Here is an 11879-nt window from a genome sequence, read left to right on the forward strand (position 1 = left end):
TATATATATATATATCATTCATCATTTCCTGTAGAATGCATACTAACATGAGATGTTTGCTTCCATTGTATGAATCTATGTTATTGAGCGCACCTCATGTTAGTTTCATCAGCCATACTCTTCCATGCTAGCTTAAAGCCTGTTGGAAGAGGGTATTGATTTTTGAGTTTTCCTTCTCAATTGATTGCTTACACCACAGCTGAAGAATTCAATCAGCCTTTACAAAAATTTGTTCCACCGAGAAATGGGACCATGATAGTACTACTGCTGTGGGTCAGAACAGACCTGAGAGTGATGGCAATTAAGGGGTGACTCCTTAAAACTCCCAAACTGGAGCCTCACTACAAGATGCAGTTTAATGTCATACGCAGAACACACACACACTCACACATGTATGTATGTATGTGTGAATGTATGTATGTATATATGTATGTATCTCTCTATCCATGTATGTATGTATGCCTGTATGTGTGTATGTATGTCTGTAACTATGTATGTATGTATGTAATGAGTTATATCAACCAAACAGAATAGATTTGGGTTATATATGAACAACAAATCAAAGATGTATCTTTTAAAAATGTTCCATGTATTGAACATCTAGACATTTGTACAAATGGAGAAATTGAAAATATTTCCTTTTTTTAAAATAAGAAAGAAATGATCAACTACACAAAGCAAAAGAAGAATACTTTATAAAAATTCTAAATCCAAAGCTAAACTGGAGATAGTCAATACTGCTACTAAAAGCGTCCTATATACAGATTACTCCAAAATACGTGTGTTTGAAAAGCTGAAAACAGCGAAAGCTTTTAAACACAATATGAAATCTTACTTCCAAAAGACTCATGTGGCTCTCTCTTTTTAAGATATTTTATATAACTAATAATTTTTAATTTAAAAAGAGAAATCTTACTTCAAATATTGTGGCAGTATCAAGAGTTCTTCACAAAAACTTATATATGTATATGTGAGTGTATATATATATGTGTGCATGTGTGGAGAGAGAGAGGGAGAGAGAGAGAGGGGATTCATACATACATACATACATATGTATATAAAGTATCCACAAAATACATTTGTACAGTTTCTTTATTGAATTAATTATTTTTCTCACGTTTTTTTAGTTTCCAAAATTGATTTCCCAAATGATTGAAGTTGTTAAGAAAAAGAGAGTAACCGGGCAATAATTTGACAATATTTATATATTTTATTTATCTATTTCATTATTTATTTCTAAGATGTTATACATTTTTATATTGGGAATCAATCTGACTACAATATATTTGATATTACTAATGATGCTTCTCTCCATGGTAAACTTACCATTTCTAATCAGTGAAGCAGAAAGCCATCCAAACAATTGGCATGAAATTACTCACCAATACACTCTAAATTCTTATCTTCTCATATACCACCTCATTACTCTATTTTTTCTTTTAACCCCTATTAAAAATGGCCTGTGCTAAAACCACCCCCACCCAACAAATTCATTACAAATCTCACCCTATCCCTGCTCCCCACATCTTGTACTAAATATTTTGCCCTTTTTATTCCATCCCCTGTTATGTGTCAGATCTATGGTATTTTCCTTTGCATCCATATTTCATTTTTTGTTTTGTTTATTTTTCTATAGTTTGTGAGTTTCAGTTGTTCAAAGTAAACATTAGCCATATTTGATTTCCCCAGTTTTTGGAGACCAAGAATAAAAAGTAGATGGGCAAGAAGTTTGCTTCCCAACCACATAATTCTTGGTTCATGGCACCTTGGGCAAGTGTCTTCTACTAAATCTCCAGACTGACCAAACCCTTGTGAGTGGATTTGTTAGACAAAATCTGAAAAAAATCCATCGTGTGTATATACATATATATATATATATATATATATATATATATATATATATATATATATATATATATATATATATATATATATATATATATATACATGCATACATATAATAGGGATAACCACTAAGTGGACATCTATTATGCTAGAAGAAGATCAGCTACGATCTGACCACTAAAGATTGTTCCCAAGAAAATTCAGCAGGCACCAGAATGTAAGCGAGCAAGACAAATGAAAATATACAAAATATAAAGAATTAATTGTAGACCAGTTTTGCCATCAACCATAATTACTTATGTAATAGTCCATGGCTCATCAGTACAATCATACAATTCTGGTATATTTTGGCATGCTAAAATGAAGCCATTTGAAATATAACCCCAATGTAATTGGTAGAACTATACACATGTCTAATTTTATGTGGACGTCTCATATATAGTTCTGAAAATTATATTGAAAAGAACGATTGTATTCATAAATGGGCTGGTTACACCCACTGGCATAGGTCATGGGCTATGGTCTCACTTGGCTTGTCGGGTCTTCTCAAGCACAGCATATCTCCGAAGGTGCCAGTCACTAGTAATTGCCTCGGTAAGGCCCAATGTTCGAAGGTCATGCTTCACCACCTCATCCCAGATTTTCCTGGGTCTACCTCTTCCACAGGTTCCCTCAACTGCTAGGGTGCGACACTTTTTCACACAACTGTCCTCATTCATCCACAACACATGACCATAACAGCACAGTTGTCTCTCTTGCACACCACATCTGATGCTTCTTAAATCCAACTTTTCTCTCAGGGCGCTCACACTCTGTCGTGTATGCACACTGATATTACACATCCAGCGGAGCATACTAGCTTCATTCCTTGCAAGCTTACACATGTCCTCAGCAGTCACTGCCCATGTTTCACTGCCATGTGGCATGGCTCTTTGCACGGAGTAAATAATTCACAAAAAAATAATTTGTGAAGATATCATTGACTCTAATATTATCTAATATTATTTAGTGTCAAATTATTTTTTCGTGAATTATTTTTTCTCGTGAAATATTTGTTCTATATTGAAATTATTTTCACACTGGTGATTGCCATGATTTTAGTGCGAAATGAATCAGATGCAGTGGAGACTTCAACACGATGGGTTGGCGCTCTCTATCATGGGGTCGATGGGTCTTAATCCAGCCCTGATTGAAACACTGAATGTGGATCTTCAAATGTAGATATGAGCTCCATCAGTTGTTTTATTTGTAATATTAAGTGCAGGAGTGACTGTGTGGTAAGTAGCTTGCTTACCAACCACATGGTTCTGGGTTCAGTCCCACTGCATGGCATCTTGGGTAAGTGTCTTCTACTATAGCCTCGGACTGACCAAAGCCTTGTGAGTGGATTTGGTAGACGGAAACTGAAAGAAGCCCGTCATATATATGTATATATATATATATATGTGCGTGTGTATGTTTATGTGTCTGTATTTGTCCCCCTAGCAATGCTTGACAACTGATGCTGGTGTGTTTATGTTCCCGTCACTTAGCAGTTCAGCAAAAGAGACTGATAGAATAAGTAGTATGCTTACAAAGAATAAGTCCTGGGGTCGATTTGCTCGACTAAAGGCAGTGCTCCAGCATGGGTGCAGTCAAATGACTGACACAAGTAAAAGAGTGAGAACAACCAAGGATTAAAGGAAACAGGTGAAGTGTGCAGGTGTGAGTGAGGCAACGCTATGTCCCTGCCATTCAAGAGGATAAATAAATCATGAATGGGTAAGTGTTACATACTGTTTATGGAAGATAAGAGTAGAAGAAGGTGGATGATGAAGACATGGGAAAATGTGGGGGGGGGGCTAGATCACAGGAGATCAAGCCTCACAAATGACCCCCATAGAAAAGGTGATATGCTGTTTAGCAGACTTATCTATCATATGATAGCAAAGAAAAAAATTGACAATAGAACGTTGATGCATATATCTATTTGTCGTAAACAATATGGTCATCAGATATTTGAGTCTCAAAGAGATATCCAGTTAGCTTCTGTATGGTTCACTGAAAGTATAAGCTATGAGTAAAAAGAAAATAATGCGATTCACTGTTATATTCTAAAAGCTGTGTTCAAATGGAATCCTCTTAAAAAGTCATACATACCATCAATAGCATTTTAACATTCAACTATTTATTTCATTTTATTTTATTTTATTTCATTTTACTTTGTTTTCTCTTATTTTTACTCATGTATGAATTGAATGAATCTGCCACATGTATAAACTTTGAACACCAAAGTAACAAAAAAGCCACATACATACACATGTATAAATCTGTAGTTTTGGATCAAAGAACATTTATGTACATAGATGAATAGTTTGGATCAAAGAACTTAGACGTACATAGATGTTTGGTTAAATGTAAACAAAACATAAATGGGAGCAAAATATGTTTGATTCGAAAATATTAATCAAATAGTGTCAATGGCTGGATTTTACATGTATAAAAAAAATTCTTTTATGCATAATAGTATATAATATCACGACAACATAAAACAATATTGAATATAATGGTATATGCATTTTAAATGATTGCCAGCATTCTTCCCTAATGTAATTGTCTCGTGAAATAGAGTCAGTGACCTGATTGTAAATTTATGACAACATTTTTTGGTAGTTAATGGTAGATAATACTCTAACCAAACAGAGCAAAATAGGAATATATCACCATACGTGCATTTTAAAAGGTCTGTTATGATTCTCATCTGATGTAATTGTTTCAGTCTCAACGCTGCTGTATCAAATCAAATCACTTATCAAACACATACAACTCCTCATATTTTAAACAAGCAAGACTCTTGTGAGCCATAACATCTCTCTGCTAGTCACACTTTGATTTTGCTGGTCATTTTCTGTATCTTTACCCTTTAGCATTTAAACATTTAAACCTTTAGCATTTAGCATCCAGCTCAAATATTCCACTTGTTTTATGTCCAAACCAGTCAGATCTGGCCTCACGTAAAAAAACACTGGTGTCACATAAAAAGAACCCAGAACATTCTGGCATTAGGAAGGGCATCTAGCTGTAGAAACCAAGCCAAAACAGACTATGGAACCTGGTGTGGTCTGTGGCCCTGCCAGTTCCAGTCAAGTTGTCCTACCCATGCCAGTATGGAAAATAGATGTTGAATGATAAGAATGATGATGATGAAGACAATGTTGATGATGATGATGATGACGACAACGACGATGACGATGATGATGATGATGAAGATGACATCATCGAAATCTCGAAGCTATGAGATAATGCATGATCAATTCAAAACAATGTGAATAAATAAATTTTACATTTGACAAAGTAATCTAAATACTAAAAGATTAAATCCTAATACCGTGTTCAAAAGACATTTTTATAAGTTTCAAAGACAAATTTTTAAAATCTTATCATCAATACTCAAACTAGATTAGTCAGAGGAATAGGTAGCCTTTGTTTGAGTCCTTTGCAGAATCTCCTAGACTGGCCAGATTGATGTGGCCAATGCTTTGTCTGAATCTCTGCAGAAAAAAATTAATAGAAATGTCAGTAGGATATTTGCAACAGAGTAAACTCTGTTAAATACACCCTAAAGGACTGATTGGTAGCTGTGGTATTAAGGCAACATCTGGTTTATCATAAGATGGGGAGCTGGCAGAAACGCTAGTATGCCGGGTGAAATGCTTAGAAGTGTTTCGTCTGTCTTTATGTTCTGAGTTCAAATTCCACCAAAGTCAACTTTGTCTTTCATCCATTCAGGGTTGATAAATTAAGTACCAGTTGCATACTGTGAACAGAGTAGAAAAGAACATCTGGTTTATCAAATAAATGAATGACAAGTTTTTAATGTGATGTGTGTAAGAGGACAGATATACATACAAACATATAAGCACATTCACACCCACACACATATATAAATATGTGTGTATGTGTTTATATATACTTCATACATACACACACATACACATGTATATATTTGTTTCACTCATGTTCACATCCATTTTTTCTTTGCTTGCAGGGTTTGGACAACTATGTTATTGAGGCATTATCTTACAGCTGGTGGTGATGATGGTGTTGGAGGGGACATTGAGAAGTGAGTGTGGCTTCTTCGAATTTACATCTACAAAATCATCTCACAAGGCTTTGGATGGTCTGGAGCTATAAAAGAAAACACTTGCTCAAGGTGCTGTAGAGCAGAACTGAACCTGAAACCTCATAGCTGGGAAGCAAGCTTCTTAATGATACAGCCATGCCTACATTTAAAATGAGTATGAGAAGTTAATGTGGCTTAGTCTCTAACCTGTGTAGAAGTAACATTGTACAGGGGTGGACAAAAGTAGGTACACAGTTGCTTAATATGAGTGGAATGTTCTTCTCATATCTCTCTTTCTTTTTTTAGGATAAGAATTCTATGGTTCTGTGTCCTTTTAAACTAATTTTTTCTATAATAAAATAATTATTCCTAATTTCAGATATTTATAATATGGCTGGAAATTTGACCAACGATAAATGAAAGTGACTCATCAAGTAATACTGCAAAAGAAAGAATACAGAAATGGTTAGACAGGAATGGAGTGAAAATTTTTAAAGACTAGTTCCATCAAGATGAACAGTTTACAGAAACAGCAACAAATTTGAGTAGACTGGATCTAATTTGCAATGCTCAAAAAAGTGGTTGACCAGTCAGTGTTACCGCTGAAGGAAATGAAATGCTTGTTAGCTCAAGCATTCACTCAAAGCTCCTAAAATATTTAAAAAAACAGGCTTGCAATGAACAAGGCATCTCCCCAGATCTCTTAGTTGACATGAAAATAACATTCCACTCATATTAAGCAACTCAACTGCATTCCTATTTTTACACAGCCCAGTATGTTAGGTTAAAATGACTAAATTGCTTTTGTAGATCTGTCTTAATGACTTGATGAAACAATGAACTAAACCAACATGAAATCAAACATCAAATATTTGATTTTACCACACAATGATGTCCAATACTTTTATCGATCGAGTACTTTAATAATTAAGAATATTAACAGATTTTTTAAAAAGTGATGAAGAACTTTCTAGTGAGCTGGCACAACAGAAATTAACAAAATTCTGTAATAAATAAATCTTAACACACTGAGTGTCATTCAGAATTCTTGAAAATTTTCATAAATCCTATAGCAACACCTTCTTAGAACATGAATGTTTTTTTTTTTCTTTTACTAATATAAAGTTGGAAGGAGAAAAAGAGGAAAATAACTTGACATTTACAGTTCTAAAAGCCATTCTACTTGTCCAGTATGACTTACTTCAGAGAAATGTCTTACAATGAATGGATCTCTTACACTCATATCCATTCCTTTCTTATGGTCACTAATGAGAAAAAATTGATCTTCAGAGGTGAACCAATGTGAAATGAAATAAAGATCTTGTAAACTCAGGAAGTAATTACTGATTAAAATAATTCTAGTGTTGAGTATTGTATGACAGAAGATTAGTTTGCAACATACCATTTTTGGTTTTGATCCTCTGTTCAGGCAAGTTCACCTCTTTTACTCTTTTATGTTACTGATATCTCAGTTTTTCCTTCAATAATGAATATAATCTTATGTCAAATTTAGTCATTCAGTTTATGATATAAAATCTTGGATATAGAGTTCACATTGCTACCTCGTGTTTTTGAATTCTATGTGTGACAACCTGGACTATTTTTATCTTCTATAGTCCTCTGCCTGCCCAATGTTTCATGAGGGGAATTGGTAGACAGGGCATTCATCTTAAAATACTGGGTGACAGTGCTAATAATGTATATTAAACTTGTTGCCACATCAAATATGCTTGAGACATATCCAAACCTGTAAGGAATCCATTCACTGTATTTTGTTATGGAGAAAATTTCTTGCTGTTGACTGATAGGTGCAAATACACAGAGTCAGCTCACTGCACTCTCTAAACAGACAGTGGGATGCATGGTTTTTCAGAGTGATTATCTCCTCTTCAGCAACAGAGACCAGAAAGGGAGGTGCTGTGAACTGACATGAGAGACAAGTCCCTCTTATGATATTTCCATTGTTGTTCAATGACTGGTTGTGCTATTCAGTGGCTTGCCGTAGATAAAATACTGGGTGACAACTTTAAGCTGTGGTGTATATAAATAGGAACTCGTTACCAGTTCTAATATGCTTGAGGTATATTTGGGCCCATGAAAAAGCCAGCCATTCAATGCATTTTGTCATGGAGAACGTTTCTCACTGTCGACAAATAGGTGTAAATACACCAAGTAAGCTCATAACATCCCCTAACTACACTGTGGGATGCAAGCATGTTAACTCTGTGTGTGTGTGTGTGTGTGTGTGTGTGTGTGTGTGAGTGTGAGTGTGTATGTAAATATAGACATTTCACATTCTTGCTTATCACTGGTTGAGTGAAACAGTAATGCAAAGTTTACACTCCTTAATAATAAATGACCAATCACTTTGCACTTTGAAGACTGGTGGAATAAAATAAAAAAACCTTACCTCAAAAAAAAAAAAAGCAGGTAAAGGTTGGTGACAGAAAGGGCATCCAGCCATGAAATATTACTTCAGATAAGTTTCCATCTGAATTATGCTAACATGAAAAAATGGATATAAAATGAATGAACGTACAACCAAATACAGGTCGTTGTCGACTTAACCGATCGACTTTACGCTGATTGGCATGCCAGCTCCCGGCTGCTATAAGAAATAGTTCAGCTGAAATCTAATGGGATTAATTTTTTAGAAATCAACCCATCTAGGGATGACATTAAAGGTCCACAGTCATGCACAGCCAATAATTTCAGACCCCTACCGTTATTTCTATCGATTCTACAATTACATAAAGTTCTATCATTTTTGCTTCATTCTACCACAGTATTAGTCACACATGCACACACACACACATACAGATTCACACACAGAGACAGATACACATATATAAACTCATACATAATCACACATACATACACATACGTCAAAGTGGTGATCGTGTTTAGAATTTAATAAATATGGATAAGTATAATTTACTCATTTTTACAGAACTTGGTAATTATACATTAACATTTTTAAGTGATTAAATCATTATTTGAAGTCTCGCTATATAAACTTGTTTTGAAATGCATAAATATAAAGGGGAAAAAAATAAATATCTCAGACTAAAAGAGAAATTAAACATAAATCAAAGTGGTTAAAATGACTTATTTTGAATTGCTTAAAATATTTAAGCAACATTTTAAAAGGAAAAGTTGTTTTTAATCAAAATAAATGTAATGTACTCCATTCATCTATCAATCTATTGATCTCTATATATCTATATACTTACATTTATCTATATCTACATCTTCAACAATCCATAACTTTCGGTCTGTCTCCATTTTAATCTATCTATCTGTCTGTCTATCTATCTATCTTATTTCTTTATTGCCTACAAGGGGCTAAACATAGAGGGGACAAACAAGGACAGACAAAGGGATTAAGTCGATTACATCGACCCCAGTGCGTAACTGGTACTTAATTTATCGACCCTGAAAGGATGAAATGCAAAGTCAACCTCGGCGGAATTTGAACTCAGAACGTAACAGCAGACGAAATACCACTAAGCATTTCATCCGGCGTGCTAATGTTTCTGCCAGCTCTCCGCCTTTTTTATCTAACTATCTGTCTGTTATCTATCTAACTATCTGTCTGTCTATCTGCCTGCCTGCCTGTCTATCTATCTATCTATCTATCTAACTATCTATCTGTTTGTTTGTCTGTCTGTCTGTCTATCTATCATCCCTCTATCTGTCTATTTATCTATAAATTTATCAATCCCTCTATCTATCTGCCTGTTTATCTATCCAAAGTGGCTGAGTTCTTATTGGGTGTTGAGCCTCAAGGACACAAAGTGGCTGAGTTCCTTTCTTGCAATACATACCAATACATACATCTAAAGCAACATCTTTTCAGAGGTTATTAAAATGCATACATGAATCCATAACATACTATTTTGTTGCATGGAGCCCACAAAACTTTACATGGAACCTCAGGGGTTGTATAGACCTCAATTGAGAACCCACTGTTCTAAGCTGTTTTCACAGCTATTCTTTTGCATTCAAGATATCCTTCATTTTTAAAATACCAATTCACTTGGCACTTCAATGCTTGTTTTTAAAAACGTTCTCATACAACAATACATGTTTCAACACATGAATACAAATACACTTCTTCCAAATAACACAATGTGTAATTGTAGCAGGGAACCATTATATATATAAGGCACCAGCTGATATGGCTATCAATGCAAGAACCATGAACGATTCTGCTAACAATGAAGAGGACTAGAAATGTATTCGGTTTTGGTTTGGCTGAATGTAAAGAGGATTTGTTATGAAGAAGGAAGAGGATTCATACATAGATTATCATGCTAATATGTAATAAGGGAGAAATACAGAGAAAACAATGATAAAACTGTGGAGGAGGAAAAGTTCAATGTGGGTCAGTGGGGAGAGATAACAAAATAAAAGAGGTGCAATAGTAATTATTATGCAAGGGAGTGCTGAAAGTCCCTGGCTTTGTGTAAAAGAAAATTCAGTGGGATCAATTAATTGTGACTTGATTCATCATATTCCCTTCTCAGATTCACACACTCATTGCAGCAGTCCTTCGGTTTTTCTAAGCCCTGTAAAAGAACTCAGAAGGTTGGGCCTCCAACCAGGCCTTCTGCGATACCTTTAAAGCCAGGAACTTTTCAGTACCCCTTTGTATGTTGAAATTTCTTCTGAGATAATGTAATCATAATTTCAATTTTCTACACTGTCAAGGAAGCATTCATTTATATTTATTGTTGTTTGTTTTTTTAGATTTTATTTTATGTTTCATCTGGTCCAGTCTTTGCATAAGAATTGACCATCATGAGTTTATACATTGCCTACAGAAATTGATACACACAGACATACACACATAGATACATACATATTATATATAGGCGCAGGAGTGGCTGTGTGGTAAGTAGCTCGCTTACAAACCACATGGTTCCGAGTTCAGTTCCACTGTGTGGCACCTTGGGAAAGTGTCTTCTACTATAGCCTCAGGCCCGACCAAAGCCTTGTGAGTGGATTTGGTAGACAGAAACTGAAAGAAGCCGGTCGTATATATGTATATATATATATATGTATGTGTGTTTGTGTTTGTCACCCCAACATCGCTTGACAACCGATGGTGGTGTAATTACGTTTCCGTAACTTAGTGGTTCGGCAAAAAGAGATCGATAGAATAAGTACTAGGCTTACAAAGAATAAGTCCTGGGGTCGATTTTCTCGACTAAAGGCGGTGCTCCAGCATGGCCACAGTCAAATGACTGAAACAAGTAAAAGAGTAAAAGAGTACATATGGGAGAATTCACGAAAAAACAACAGAGGAAGACAGGTGGTGTAGAAAACAAACAGCTGTATTAGTATAACGCTCGGGAATTGAAAAAGTCTTTAACGTTTTGAGCCTATGCTCTTCAACAGAAAGGAACACAGAAAGAAACAAGGAGAGAAAAAATATGTGTAGTGGTCAGCGATCTATCATATATATAGATATAGATAGATAGATAGATAGACAGACAAACAGACAGACAGATAGATAGATAGATATGAAGGTAGATAGGTAGGTAGGTAGGTAGGTAGGCAGGCAGACAGACAGGTAGATAGATAACTTTCTTTTATTAGCCACACAGGGCTGCACACAGAGGGCACAAATACAACTGTAGAGCTTTTCTTTAAGAAAAAAAAAAAAAATCCGATCAAAAGGGATCGGTAGGGGCCAAAAAGAAAATGGGGGTATCGTATATCACAGAAAATGCCAATAGTGTAACATGGGGTAACATTAGGTTTATCCATGGAGAGAAAAGCCTACGGAAAAGACCATGGTAACCTCGTCACTCGCACGCTACATTCACCCACCTTTTAATGAAACTTTCACGAGACAAAAACTGTCTCTCTATTCTCACTTTCCTTTTCAAGTGATACTTGAAAAAGTTGATGAGCGATTGGCCAG

At 35.2% G+C, this 11879-nt stretch overlaps 1 long non-coding RNA gene across 1 annotated transcript in view; it reads left to right on the forward strand.

The window, feature by feature from the left end:
* The window catches only part of LOC106876005 (uncharacterized), a 32835-nt gene extending 25990 nt beyond the window's left edge, over positions 1-6845 (forward strand). The window contains exons 2-3 of the long non-coding RNA XR_008263518.1: positions 5873-6190; positions 6327-6845. This is a non-coding gene — a long non-coding RNA (uncharacterized LOC106876005). The remainder of the gene's footprint in view (positions 1-5872; positions 6191-6326) is intronic.
* The last annotated feature ends 5034 nt before the right edge of the window (positions 6846-11879 follow it).

Source organism: Octopus bimaculoides, chromosome 2, assembly GCF_001194135.2.
Source record: "Octopus bimaculoides isolate UCB-OBI-ISO-001 chromosome 2, ASM119413v2, whole genome shotgun sequence".
In the NCBI taxonomy this organism is placed as follows: domain Eukaryota; kingdom Metazoa; phylum Mollusca; class Cephalopoda; order Octopoda; family Octopodidae; genus Octopus; species Octopus bimaculoides.